Here is a 16,329-nt window from a genome sequence, read left to right on the forward strand (position 1 = left end):
TAAACAAGAAGGAGAAGGCGTGTGTTAAATCATATAACGTGTGGCTACATATCAGATTTACTGTGGATACATCCCATACATCCTATTTCAGTGCCAATCCAGCCTCATGATGCAATTGTCAATACATTTATTTATACCTGCTCTTGTGTCCTGGCTGCTCAGTTTTCTCACTGTGCATCCTTTCTTTAGTCTCTCTACAACATCCCATATATTCTTCACAACAGAAGGTTAAAACGAATGTTCATTAAATACTTGTATGTACATTTTAGCTGCTATTATTCTTAATAATTCTTATATATATTCTCAATAATTCTTAATTCTCCAAATTCATGCAATAAAAAAGGAGACTCTGTTCTCCAACATGGCTGATGCCTGTGCAAATTGTGTCTGTACAAGCTATTCATTTTGTGTTATACCGACACAAAGAAAGGGTTTTAGAAGTTTATTCAGCTTTTGGGAGGGGGGAAAATATCAATTCTAGACTGCCTTTGACTTGGTAAATTTCCCATACTGTTGAGATGTATGGAAACTCATCTGACTTTGGAAAACTGTATTGAATGATCTATACTGTTTTGGATTTTCCTTCATTGTGTGTGCTACATATATACTTGCCCACATAGAGTTCCCCATTGGCCAGAAATATAAACCACGCACAGCATGAGGAAAATTAATCAATTGCTTATTTTTATAAACTATTATTTAGGATTATGTGCAAATAAATTATAAAATTTAATCTCTAATCTGTACCTAGAACTTTATATCTGGGTAATTTAAAAGAATAATTGGTATAAAAAAATTGAAAACTCCATATTCAATTAAAGTCTATAAGAGAATATAAAAAGAGTAACTCTTCTTTATTGTCTCTCAATATTTACATTTGTCTCTCAATATTTACAAATAAAATTAATCATGTGAGGGTTAAAGTTTCTCATATCATGTATAAAAACTTGAGAAAGAGCTTTGATGTAATGTTAACAATTTTCTAGCCTGAATCAAGCACTCTTTTAAAGGGCTTTTATTGACATGAGCTAAAATTCTAATTACTTTGGAATTTGACTACAGCTGCACAAAAACAAGTCCAAAATGCATCTTCTAAATTAGATGTTTCTGTTCTGTAATTTTTCAGTTTCATCAGACACAAGCACCTTTCAACTAATAAATAATTTGACATTTTCCTCTTTACTATTCTAAAATGAAATTCACAGATAAAATTAACCTTTATGAATCCTATGGCATGGTCATCCTAAAATGTTTAATTAAATAGATGTTTTCACCAGTTTATAAAGCATATATTTTTTATTTAATTTATGATGCCTAGAAGTTAATCTTCATGTGAAATAAAGGAAAATGAAAAGCAAAGATAAGTGGGCATCGAATCATAAACATTTATTAAGATAAGTAATGATAAATTAGACTTACTTGTCTATGATGAGGAAAAGGGTAAAATAAAAACGGGCCAGGCCAAAATCACACATTATTGACTACCAAAGTGAAAAAATTAAGGTGTGAAATACCTAGCTCTGTTCTCAACAAAGATGTTAACATGTTAAAGTGAACATATACCATAAATGCATGTAGACACAGACATGGATATAAATGTATAAATAGAGATATATAATAAATCAGCAACATTATTTTCAGCTTATTTACTTTTAGTACTGTGGCCTCAAAATTATGCACTTACTGATAGACTAGATAGGATGTCTGAATGAACAAATTCTAATGCTTATTAGGATCAATAAGATACTTTATTGTAATTAATCTTTCATCTATACACTGATTTTCTCCTAAATTGTTAGCCTCTTGGGTGAAAGTTCCTGAAAATTTTGTTTTCAGTAATATCATAATTAGATGTACAGACTCCTAGAATTGAGATAAGTTTTGTCCACAGACTATTTATAGTTTGTGTGTTCTATGAAGAAATTATTTGATATGCAGGACTGTTCTATGCACTGCCTCTGTGGCCTTTGCTCACTAAATACTAGAAGTTCTTCCCAATCAGTAAAAGTGAAAAAATTACAAATCACAAAAACTAGGATTCTTTTTAAAAAGTGACAGAACAGTTTGTTGAGAAATGGTCAACTCTGTCCTAGTACTAAACGCTTCCTTTCTTTAGTCCAATAGTCTGATTTCACAGCAATCTTTCTTTACTCCATTTATTTTCCTTGATACTTCCTAGTCTTTTCGTTAACCAGGGCTCAATGTCTTTGCTCCCAAAAACCTTTGCCAAGTTATCTGCAGGGTTGTTTCTTATTATTCAATCAGAAGCCATCTTAAATTCACATCCTAATATAGGCCTTCCTTGGACTAACCTGTTTTCACTAGCCATCTCACCTCGACCATGCCATTACTCCCCCATCATATTACTTACTCAACTCATTCTATTTAATTTATTTTGCAGCATCTACATTATTTGCATCATTTTGTTCCTCCTTCACTGGAATGTAAGCCCAAGAGGGCATGAACCATCTCTATATTCAGCACTGTCTCCTAGTGCCTACAACAATGCAGGGCACACAGTAAATACAGAGATAGGGACCTGAGAGAATGAGTGCATCTCTTATTCCTCCCTAGAATACATAATCAGTAAGCACTTTCACAGCTGACCACCACATTCAGGGGCTCTGGTGTCTTGAACTGCTCTTCAGACGTGACAAAAAGCTACATATATGGGATAGAGGTCTTGTCACAACCTCCAAATTTATTTTAAAGAATAATGTTGACATTCATTTCAAACTTACTTCCTTCACTCTTCAAATGTTTGCCTTAAATCTCACTAAAATTATACAAATACTTTAAATTATTTGAACATTTTTCCTAATAAGTTTATATGGATGAAACCAAAAAAAAATGTGATTGCTATTACTTAATCACATTTTTACTTAATACTGGTTCTTTTTAATCTTGTTTTAGTATTGAAAAATTTCCCCCAAATAAAATAGAAATGCAATCATTCCTGGTAGTGGATATGATGTTAACAGATTAGTTTTCCTTTCCAGATGCCATGGTTTTATGTACTGTAAATAATCCTCTCATTACCAGATGGTATCAGAAAGAAACTGCTTCAGGGAGGTATATACTATAGAAGTCTGTACATTGGGTAGCAACAAAAAAGCAAATCTTAGTAAGCTAGCCAGCAAAGTATCTTAACACAGCAGTGAGCATTGGGGAATGCAAACAGTGAAATCCCCATCTGACCAGATGTGGACATTCCTAATGGATGATAAGTTTAGTCAACCAATAAAATGTTTTCAATTTAAAGCTTAAAGTGGTGATTATAATGTTTGTGTTCTTTGCCTAGACAGTACAGCTGAAGCAGAGATACCATAAAAGCAAATTATTTTGCAAACCAAATATTTACCAGACTAGCTCTTAATCTAGGCTATTTTTATTGTTCCAAAACTTACAATATGCAGGATGTAGAAGAATCACATGAAAATAAAGACAATTGCTGAAATAAATGCTGATATCATTTTTCTTTTACTCTAAACCTAATTGGAATCACAATTTTATCTTCAGTAGTTCTAGGAATAACTGTATTTTTTAGTTAAGAATTTTCTTTTAATCATTATTCCATTTTATATATTTCTCATTTTAGAGTTGGTTCCGTCCCTTGTTTTCTGGGTACATGTGATAATTCAATATATTTATAGAATTAGTAAAGAAAAAAATCAGTGTACATAGGATATCCATCACACTAAACATTTATCTCTTTTCTATGCTGGAAACATTTGAATTATTCTCTTCTAGCTATTTTTAAGTATACAATAGATATTGTATGCTATAACCACCCTACTGATCTATCAAACTTTAGGCCTTATTTCTTCTATCAAACTGTGAATTTGTACCTATTATTCCCTTGCCTTTATTCCCTGACCCCTCTACAATTCTTGTCCTCTGGCAACTGTCATTCTACTCCCTATCTCCATAAAATCAATTTTTTAGCTTCCACATATGAGTGAGGGCATGCCATATTTGTCTTTCTGTGCTTGTATTATTTCACTTAGTACAATGACCTCCAGGTCAATCCATTGGCTGCAATAATAAGATTTTATTCTTTTAATGGCCCAATAATTTTTCATTGTTGTTTATACCACATTTTCTTTCTATTCATCCATTGATGGGCAGTTAGGTTGATTTCATATCTTGACTACTGTGAATAAATAGTGCTGCAATAAACATCGGAGCCAGATATCTTTTAAATATATTAATTTCTTTTCTTGCTGATATATCCTCAGTAGTGACATAGCTGGATCATATGGTAGTTCTTTAACCAATTTCCCGGGAGCAGGGTAGTCTCAGCTCCCTGGAGTGGGTGTTCTTCCAGGCTCTTTGTCTCTCACACACCCAAGAATGGGAGAGGGGACCACACCAGGTGCCGTGAGCAATTAAGTAAATATCAGACCCCAAAGAGTTTTGCAGAAAGTGCTTTATTCAGGCAGAGAAAGAGAGAAAGAAGAGAGAAAAAGATGAACAAGTGAAGCTTCCACGAGATTGGAGTCCAAAGAGGTGTGGAAGAAGGGAACCTGGGAGGAATTCCCACCTCATCCAAGCCCCTGGTCTAGGAAAGGAGTTCCTTTAAATTTCCGCTGGAGTGATTGATCTTTGTTCCGGTGCGCCAAAGTTTAAACAAAGACCCTTAAGATCCTAGATGGAGAGATGGGAGTATGGCACTGGGAAGCTCTTGTCTTTGAAACTACGCCACCTTGTGGACCCAGGAAGAGAATATATTCCCTCAGTTTTATTTTTAGTTTTTGAGACCCCGCACCATACTGTTCTCCACAGTGGCTGTACTTATTTACATTTCACCAACAGTGTACAAGGATTCCCCTTTCTCCACGTCCTCACCAACATCCATGGTTTTGTTTATGATAAAAACCATTTCAACTTGGGTGAGATGATATCTCATTGTGCTTTTGATTTGTATTTCTCTGACAATTAGTGATGTTGCTGAGCATTTTTTCATATACCTGTTTGCCATTTGTATTTCTTCTTTTGAGAAACGTCTTTTCAGATTTTCCATGTTGGAAATGGATTATTTGGCTTTCTTGCTATTGTGCTGTTAATGCTCCTTGTATATTCTATTTATCAATTCCTTGTCAGATGGGTAGTTTCCAAATAGTTTCTCCCATTCTGTGAGTTGTCTCTTCACTTTGATGATTGTTTTCTTGTAGAAGAGGCATCTATTGCATTACTGCTTTTCAAGGTGATGGATCCCAAGTATTTACCCCCTCCTGACTTGGGAAATGTATACTTGAATGATCAACTATTAATGTCAACTTAGCATGTATAAAATTAAATTCAACCTTTTTTTTTTAGACTAGATCCTGTTGTTCATTACTTTCTTCTATCATTGTCATTGAGATAAACTTGAAAAGAACAGTCACTCTTTGACTCCTATGCTCCAAATCCTTATATTTTACTTGTCAACAGCAGGCTTATTATTCTTTTTATCATATATTTTTAATTTATTTATTATGTTTTCGACTCTTAAGCATCTGATTCGACCTCACTGAAACGTCTCTGAACTGTAGAATGAACTTCAGCCTTTTAACTTTTTAATCTAGTTGGCCTAAATCTGATAATCATTATTGTAATAGCATTATTATCATCAAGAACAAAAAGATCTTCTTTTTTCCCCTCTGAGTTGAGTCAAAACTCATTGAGATGAATAGAATTCACCTTTATTCAGCTTTATCCATTTAACCTCACTTCCAGAAACATCAGTGTGGATTTGTATCCAACTAGGAAGTCTTACATTTTTACTCTTCTCTACCTTTTCTCAAGCTCCTAAAGATTAAGAAATCCAGTTTAATATGTTTCATTGCACTTAAACATTTAACAGAAACCGATTGTAACAGCACATCAAAAAACTTATCCATCATGTTCGGCTGGTTCAACATATGCAAGTCTATAAATGTCATCACCACATAAACAAAACCAAACACAAAACCCACATGATTATCTCAGCAGATACAGAGAAGGCCTTTGACAAAATTCAACAGCCCTTTATGCTAAAAACTCTCAATAAACTAGGTATTGATGGAATGTATCTCAAAATAATAAAAGCCAATATCGTATTGAATGGGCAGAAACTGGAAGCATTCCCTTTGAAATCTGGCACTAGACAAGGATGCCCTCTCTCACAACTCCTATTCAATATAGTATTGGAAGTTCTAGCCAGAGCAATCAGGCAAGAAAAAGAAATAAAGGGTATTCAGTTAGGAAAAGGAGGAAGTCAAATTGTCTCTATTTGCAGACAACATGATAGTATATTTAGAAGACCCCATTGACAAAGTCCAAAATCTCCTGAAACTGATAAGCAACTTCAGCAAAGTCTCAGGATACATAATCAATGTGCAAAAATCACAAGCATTCCTATACACCAGTAACAGACTTAAAGACAGCCAAATCAAGAATGAACTGCCATTCACAGTTGCTACAAAGAAAATAAAATACCTAGGAATACAACTAACAAAGAATGTAAAGGACCTCTTCAAGGAGAACTACAAACCACTGCTCAACGAAATAAGAGAGGACACAAACAGATGGAGAAACATTCCATGTTCATGGTTAGGAAGAATCAATATTGTGAAAATGGCCATACTGCCCAAAGTAATTTATAGATTCAACGCTATTCCCATCAAGCAACCAGTGACCTTCTTCACAGAACTGGAAAAAAACACCTTAAACTTCATATGAAACCAGAAGAGAGACCACATAGGCAAGTCCATTCTAAGCAAAAAGAACAAAGCTGGAGGCATCACACTACCTGACTTCGAACTATACTACAAGTCTACAGTAATCAAAACAGCATGATACTGGTACCGAAACAGAGATATAGACCAATGGACTAGAACAAAGGCCTCAGAGGCAAAGCCACACATCCACAACCATCTGATCTTTGACAAACCTGACAAAAACAAGCAATGGGAAAGGAGTCCCTGTTTAATAAATGGTGTTGGGAAAACTGGCTAGCCATGTGCAGAAAGCAGAAACTGGAACCCTCCCTGACACTTTACACTAGAATTAACTCCAGATGGATTAAAGACTTAAACATAAGACCTAACACCATAAAAACCCTAGAAGAAAATCTAGGCAAAACCATGCAGGACATAGGCGTAGGCAAGGACTTCATGACTAAAATACCAAAAGCGTTTTCAACAAAAGCCAAAATAGACAAACGAGACCTAATTAAACTCCACAGCTTCTGCACCTCAAAAGAAACAATCATTAGGGTAAAACAGCAACCAACAGAATGGGAAAAAATTTTTGCAATCTACACATCTAACAAAGGCTAATATCCAGAATCTACAAAGAACTAAAACAGGTTTACAAGAAAAAAACAAACAAGCCCATTCAAAGGTGGGAGAAGGATATGAACAGACACTTTACAAAAGAAAACATACGTGAGGCCAACAAACATATGAAAAAATGCTCATCATCACTGGTCATTAGAGAAATGCAAATCAAAACTACATTGAGATATCATCTCACGCAAGTTAGAATTGTGATTATTAAAAAGTCTGGAGACAACAGATGCTGGAGAGGATGTGGAGAAACAGGAACACTTTTACGCTGTTGGTGCGAGTGTAAATTAGTTCAACCATTGTGGAAGACAGTGTGGCGATTCCTCAAGGACCTAGAAATAGAAATTCCATTTGACCCAGCAATCCCATTACTGGGTATATAACCAAATAATTATGAATAGTTCTGTTATAAGGACACATGCACACAAATGTTCATTGCAGCACTGTTTACAATAGCAAAGATTGCAACCAACCCAAATGCCCATCGATGATAGACTGGACAGGGAAAATGTGGCACATATACACCATGGAATATGATGCAGCCATAAAAAACAATGAGTTTGTGTCCTTTGTAGGGACATGGATGAACCTGAAAACCATCATTCTCAGAAAACTGACACAAGGACAAAAAATCAAACACTGTATGCCCTCACTCATAGGTGGGTGTTGAACAATGAGAACAGATGGACACAGGGTGGGGAGCATGATCCACTGGGGTCTGTCAGGGGGAAATAGGGGAGGGACTCCGTCTCTATAAAATAATCAAAAAATTAGCTAGATGTGGCGGCATACCCCTACATTCCAGCTAATTTGAGAGGCTGACGTTGGAGGATAACTTAAGCCCAGGATTTTGAGGCTCCAGTTAGCTATGAACGTGCCACTGCACTCCAGCCTGGGAAATACAGCGTGATGCACAATGGACTAACTACTACTCTACTTGGTAGATGTCAGTGATAGTTTCTAGCAATGGGAAGAAACAATAGCAAATTAATTAGATTTTTATTTTGCTTCTGAAATTAATTCCCTGTCTCAGAAAAAGAAAAGATACAGAAGCCCAGTGTATGCTGAACTCTTGGAGATAGACTTCAACTCTCTGATCCTGATACATCCACACACTGCTGCGCCCACTGTTGAGTTAATGCTTGTTCACTAACCTGTTTGTTCCAGTTGTTCTTGTTTTAATTACATACTTAAATAAATGTTACATTACGTGATGAAAAAATAAAAATAAATAAATTCCAGCGCTTTTTGTAAAGTTTTGTTTTTCAAATACAAGCAGCAGTAGTGAATATATTGAGTTAATTAAAAGCATAAAGTAACTTTAATCATCATTGAGTTGGTAGTATGCATTCAAAATTTAAATATTCAAAAGTATTTATTAATTCCTTATTATGTATCAGGCAGTATACTAGTCACTAGGAATAGAGAAGTAAACAAGACATGCCAAGTTGTTCTATCGTACTATTGCTGTCTACTCTGACTCCTCATGTCATAATCCAAGCCTTGAAATAGGTTGTTACTTATATGTGTGGGTGTGTTTGTGTGTATGTGTGTATAATCTATGTGTATATAACTATATAATCATATAATATCCTGTAATACAATATAATTATATAATATAATCATATAATTACATATACATATATACACACAAAATTATACACATAATTATATAATATAATCATATTATATATTGTATATATATTGTGTATATGTGATGTATATTACACACACACACATATACAAACTTGTTTTGAAAAAATTCAAGAAAATTAGAAGATCCACAAGAAAGATTTTTATCTAAATATTATGATTCTTGCTAGATGTTAATAGATTTTCAATATTTTAAAATATATATTTTACCTAAAACATATGTGTATATACACACACACATATATATACACACATACAATTTTCTTAATTCTGTAACAAAGAAACTAAAATAAGCTTTTCTTGTTCACCTCATTCTTTATACTGACCCTGCATACTTCATTCAGCACATCAGCAGTGTGTCATGAAAGATCCTCAGCTGTCACTTCATTTTCTTATGTTGAAATTAATCTGCAAACCCAGGCCCTTTATCTTAGATAATCATGGTCTGAAGCTGTTTTCTTTGCCTGGTTTTAACATAAATATTCAGAGCCAAATTCTTTTTCACAAAAATGGCTACATAATTTTATTTTAATTTCTATATCATAAAAATGTAAATATAAGCATTTGTACTTCACTTTCTCACCAGTGCATGTTACTTTATATATTCTCATTACAATCCACCAACTTTACGAAATTGTCATAAAAATTAAAATATTATGCAATGACTACTTTGGATAATGATCATGAGTGACAACTCTGAAAATATGCAAAAAAAGATGACAATGAATTCAGAAACTGAAAGGCAGGTGCTCTAGATGGGCACAGAGTACATGAATTTGGATCTATATCAATATTAAATTTTATTTGACATCTCTGAATTTATTATGGAAAAATATATCATATTTACTCAACTTGTTTGAGAGATATTCTTCCTTATCTGTATCCTCTTAATTGGAACAAAATCAAATACTCAAACAGTACTCATTCTAATCAATGTAGAATCTTCCTACATTTTTAAACTCAAACTGCCTCCATTCTGATCCAATCTTCTCCTGGGTATACATTTGAAGGTCTGTAGTCCTACAGAGATCTTTTCTTCTGGTGACTTAATTTCAATGTGACCTGATTTGAAATTTTAAAATTTCAATTTATCAAATAGATTTTATTTTTCCTTCTTTCTGACTCTTAGTGCCTTATATGGTACAAGTAAAATTAATTCCAGCTCTGTCCTCGAAGCAGAGTCAATGTCTGTATCCTGTCGAGACTAATCTTGGCTCCCAAGAGGGCAAAGGATTTATAAAATAAATTAAAATACTAAAAGGATTAATTTTATTCTTTAGAAGAAAATTATTGTGCTCTCCATTAACTAGATATACCTTTTACAATTAAGTATACAGAAGAGTTTAAATGATTACAATTGCTTAATTTCCTTATCCAAGGTAAACTTTTCATAAAGTTAATATGTTTTAATTGTAGATATTTTTGACATAAATGTGAACATTGATAATGTTAGTATACATGATGAGCCTATACAATGCTATTTGGGACCCATGTATTTACCTGAGGAAAAACAAGTCAAGACAATTAGAAGCCCCAGTAAATATCTTTTATCTAAATACTGTTATGACTCTTGCTTGATGTTAATTATTAAATTTACAATCTTTGAAAATATTTCTGAATATTATCAATTTTCATTTTGAATTATTGTCATAAATAAAAATTCATTGATAATTTTACATAGACGAGGATATTAAAACACAAACAAATATTTTTATTTACAAATGAGCTTATAATCTAATTTGAAAAGCAGAAGACATATTTTTTTTAAAAAAAGAAAAAACACCAAGAGAACTATTTCTCATGCCAAGTATTATTTTAAAAACAAGTGATGGAAATATTCCTAGAACAAATATATTAGTGGTTCATTTGGACAGGAAGGAAAGGCTTCATTAAATTTTGAAGTGAGCCTGGAAGGAACAGTTACCCATAAATGAAAAAGAGGGTGGGGAGTTTTAGGCAGCAGAATGATAAACAGTGGAAACTGATATGTATAATAGCTAAATCATTGAAATGATTTCAAAACAGGATTGAACATTATTTACTTATTTGAAATGACTTTTCCCTTTAACAAGTTTGGATATATGTTTTTAAAATACTAAAAATATGAAGTGAACGTCTCAAAGTTTTCTCAGGTGGTTCTAATTTCATCAAATCAGTTTCCACACTGATACACGTTGTTAGGTTTATCTGTGACACTCAAGTAGAAACTTAAACACATTTTGAAAGGAACTGTTATTGTTATTTTGAGGTAGAAAAATCCTTTGAAGGGAATGAAAATGAAAAGAACATTTAACTGCTAAGATGGAGATCAAGGCATTAAACGGACATTATTCTAAATTCATAAATAGCCTCACGGCTTAGTATCTTCGTTTTCAACTCTACTTTTTCTCTTTGTTGTCATCATACCATGTCCCATTCCCTTCCCTTTACAATCAAGTTTTTTGTAAGTTCAGTGAATATACAAATGTTTATAGAAGTCATGAGTCCACATAATATTGTAACGTGGGATCCGTGTACTCATCAAATAGAAATAATAAAAATGAAATTCCCAGGCTTATTTTCAATCTAGAGGGTCAATTCTGATGCTATGTCTAAAAAAATGCTACAAACAGTTAAAATCACAAACAAGATTGCAAATGGTTCCTGGATTGCATAGTACTATGTAGTTAGGACTTAAAATATATATTATTTGTGTATTCAGAATATATGCCGTAAAACAGATAATTGCAATCATACAAGCTCCAGTATATTAGCTTTTATCAGACGCTTGGACCTAAGTTTTAGAAGAGTAATAGATAGGTGGTATAAAGAAATAAGTGCTAACAAAAATGAAAGCAACGTCTGTATATACTGCAAATTTAAAAGTAAAATGAGATAAATAAAAGTTTTTGGGGAATGATGAAATGTTCTAAAATTAGTGGTAATGATTGCATAACTAAATACACTAAAAACTGATAAATTCTATACCTTAAAAGCATGACTTTTGTAGTAGTCAGGGTTCTCTAAAGGGACAGGAATAATAGAATAGTTATATATTTAAAAGGGAGTTTATTATTTTATTTTATTTTATTGAGACCAAGTCTCACTCTGTCACCCAGGCTGGAGTGCAGTGGCACAATCTTGGCTCACTGCAACTTCCTCCTCCGGGGTTCAAGCAATTCTCCTACCTCAGCCTCCTGAGTAGCTGGGATTACAGGCACCTACCACCACACCTGGATAATTTTTTTTAATTTTTAGTAGAGATGGGGTTTCACCATATTGGTCAGACTGGTCTCTAACTCCTGACCTCATGATCTGCCCTCCTCAGCCTCCCAAAGTGCTGGGATTACAGGTGTGAGCCACTAGGCCTGGCCTTGAAAGGCAGTTTATTAAGGAGCATTGACTCACATGATCACAAGGTGAAGTCTCACAATAGGCCAACTGCAAACTGAGAGGAGCAAGGAAGCCAGTCCGAGTCCCAAAACCTCAAAAGTAGGGAAGCCAACAGTGCAGCCTTCAGTGTGTAGCCAAAAGTCCAAGAGTCCCTGGGAAACCAATGGTATAGGTCCAAAACCCAAAAACTGAAAAACTTCAAGTATGATGTTAGAAGGCAGGAAGCGTCCAGCAAGGGAGAAAGATGGAGGCCAGAAGACTTGGCCAGTCTAGTTCTTCCATGTTCCTCTGTCTGCTTTTGTCTAGCTGTGCTGGCAGCTGATTAGATGGTGCCCACCCAGACTGAGGATGGGTCTGCCTTTCCCAGTCCACTGACTCAAATGTTAATCACCTTTGGTAGCACCCTCACAGACATACCCAAGAACAATACTTTGCATTCTTCAATCCAATTGAGTTGACAGTCAGTATTAACCATCACAACTTTTATGATGTGTAAATTTTATCTCAATAAAACTGTTATACAGAAGAAGAACAGCAACAATAACAACAGCCAGAAGCAGTAACACAGCATATCCAGATTCTGGTTAAATGTAGTTGACAGGACCTAAAAAAATAACACAATACAGGTCTAGTGGTCCAACTGTGATGCAATGCTTACCACTCTGGTCTCTTTTTTTCTTCTAATCCCTAAGGTGAAAGGATTTTGTTAGATTGTTCGTTACTATCTGAAATGTCTTGCTTTACCCACTAATTCCTGCTCTTTGTGCAGAACTAGTTTTATTTATACATATAATTTAAAATATACATTCACTTTATGCAGAAAAAATTCTAGGGGGTGCTTCCTTCAAAAAGAAGAAAAATGTGACTAGCAGACAATTTGAAAGTATCACTTCTTCAGCACAGGGGACATTTCTGCCTCAACATGTAACCTAAAGTGCTGTCTCTTACGGCAATATAATTCTTCATATACAATCAAATGTATAATTTATCTTTTCATATGAGGAATGGCAAACAAAATAGCAGGTCTTGATTGCTGCTTCCAAATATTACAGAATAGTTGCATCAAGCTAACACCTCCATGAAGAACAAAGAGAAAATCCATTTAAAATAAAATTAAAATACATGTTTAAAAACATTGGAACACTATCAGGTTAACTAGCACATGAGAAGCAAAATATTAGGAAAGAGGAACTGTAATGATATGAGCCAATACTCTGCCAATACTGGTTTTTCTTTATATGTCCTTTTTCTAGGTATAGATCAGAAATTGAAAATAAGGAAAATTATATGGTAAAGGACTACTTCTATTTGATGGAGATATCAGTGGTACTTATGACAGTGTCATGTGACTAGAAATATACAAATTATATATATGAAGTTCTAGGATCTTAATGAAATAATATCAGAGTACTAAACAAAATATTTTTCCACAGATACATTTGCAAATTTCTAAAGATCCATGTCACAGGAAGCTAAGAGCCACAAAACAATTTACTAAAAAGCAAAGCCGATAAGCTATAGCATTGACCTGAGGAGTTTTGGTAGGAGTTCAGATTCCAGAAAGGGGAAGACACAGGTAAAAACCATAGACTCTCATTTGAAATCTCTCCAAGGCTATGCATTTGGAGGACAAGAGGCAAATGCATTCTTTCTAATATTTAAATCTTAGCCTTACTAAAAATGCAAACCAATTTAGCTCATTCCCTGATTTATTTTAGGCTAATAGTCCCATTCTGTCTTCCTAAAAAATAAAAAAGGAATAAACTCTCTTTGGAAGAAAAAAACATCATAGGCAGCCCCTACAATTTTTTACATAAATTGTGTTGCTTTTAGTTACTGAAAAGGGAGAAGAAAAAAATCGAAAAATAGAAACAGACCCATAGATGACACATATCTTAGATGAATCAGAAAATAACTTTGAAATTGCTATGAATAATATGTTCAGGAAATAAAAGAATATAAGAAAAAATAAGTGAAAATATGTTTATTTTGACCAGAAATATGGAGGTTTTATTTTACATATTCAATTGGAATTCTAGAACTGAAATATAATAGCTAAAAGTAAGAAATCAATAGATGAATTTAACAGCAAATGAGACAAAATAAAAGACAGGATTAGTGAACTATAAAAAAAGGTTAATAGAGAATATTCAGCCTGAAGCAAAGAGAAAAAAAAGTGTGAAAAAGGAAAGAAAGAGCACAATAGAAACATTACACTGTAAAAACAAATTTAACAGTTCCATGAAGAAAGAAAAGAGAAAAGGAGCAGAAATTGTAAAGATATGCTGAGGAATTTCTAAGACTAATAAATACATGTGAGTTAGAATTTCAAAAGTTCTCTGGACACCAAACAAGGTGACTGAAAAGGATGCTTAATCAATGAACATAATTATAAAACTGAACATCAAAATTATATGTGTGTGTGTGAATGTATGTGTATGCATGTGAGAAAAAGACATATCACATCAAAGAACCTAATTTGAGACCAAGGATTTACTTTACAACAGAAGATTTGCAAGCTAGGAAACAAATAAGTTTATTTTAAATGCTGGAAAAAAAATCATTCCCAATTCAAAATTTTTTACCAAATGCAAGTATAATTCAAAAACAACTATAAAATAACATTCTTTTGAGATAAAACAAAACTGAGGAACTTTTTCACCAGCCAACTTGCTTTAAAAGAAATACTACATAAAATTATTTAAACAAAATGGAAAAGATCCTATTCCTAAACATAGAAATGCATGAAGAAATGAAGAATGAGGATTAATTTTAAAAAATGTATGCTACCCATCGAAATCAGTAATAAAACTGTCTCCAGTATTAGAATATATACAGTCTTATAAGGCATAAAAACAAAATAAAGGCAGGGAATAAATAGGACTACATAAAATGTTCTAAGGTGTTAGTACACTCTAGGATTTTATAATACAGTTGATCCTTGAGCTATGGGAAACTTTTGGTGATTCATGACGAATTGAAAAAACCAGCAGATGAACCACATAGCCTAGAAATACCAAAAAATTTAAGAAAATGTTAGGTATTTGATGAATGCATAAAATATATGTGGATAGTAGTCAACTTTATCACTTACTACCATAAAATACACACAAATCTATTCGAAAAAATTAAAATTTATCAAAACATATGCATGCAAATATAGACCATACATAGCATCATTCACAGTTAAGAGAAATGTAAGCAAATGAAAAGATGCACTATTAAACTATATGCATAAAATTAACTACAGTACACATTTTACTACTGTTACAATTTTGTAGTCACTTCCAGTTGCTATTTCATTGAACTCAAGTGTTATGAGTATCTGCTTATATGCCATGAAAAATCATCTTGGCATGAGCAGCTTATCTCTTCAGTAAATTGTGTACTGCAATAAAAGGTAATCTCTTGCGGTTCTCGCATATTTTTCTTCATGTTTAGTGCAATAGTATAAATCTTGAACAAGGCCAGAGGACCATACAAAATGCCACCAGTGACAATGGAAGTGTCCACAAGGAATAAAGAAAATCTCATGATATTAAATGAAAAAATCAAGGCTGGGAGTGTTGGCTCATACCTATAATCCCAGCACTTTGGGAGGCCAATCAGGAGGATCATTTGAGCCCAGGAGTTCAAGACCAGCCTGGGCAGCATAGGGAGGCCTTGTCTCTACAAAAATAATAACCATAATGATAAAACATTAGCTGGGTGCAGTGCCTGGCACCTATAGTCCCACCTATAAGGAGGCTAGTGTGAGAGGATCTGCTTGAGCCCAGGAGGTCAGGGCTGCAGTGAACCATGACTGCATCACTGCACTCCAGCCTGTGCAACAGAGGAGGACCCTGTCTAAAAAGAAAGAGAGAAAGAACAGCAAAACTCCGTCTCCGCTAAAAATACAAAAATAAGCTGTGTGTGGTGATACGCACCTAAAATCCCAGCTACTAGAAAGACTGAGGCAGGAAAGTTGCTAAACCTGGGAGGCGGAGGTTGCAGT

This window comes from Cebus imitator, unplaced genomic scaffold (assembly GCF_001604975.1).
Source record: "Cebus imitator isolate Cc_AM_T3 unplaced genomic scaffold, Cebus_imitator-1.0 Scaffold146, whole genome shotgun sequence".
NCBI classification, from domain to species: Eukaryota; Metazoa; Chordata; class Mammalia; order Primates; family Cebidae; genus Cebus; species Cebus imitator.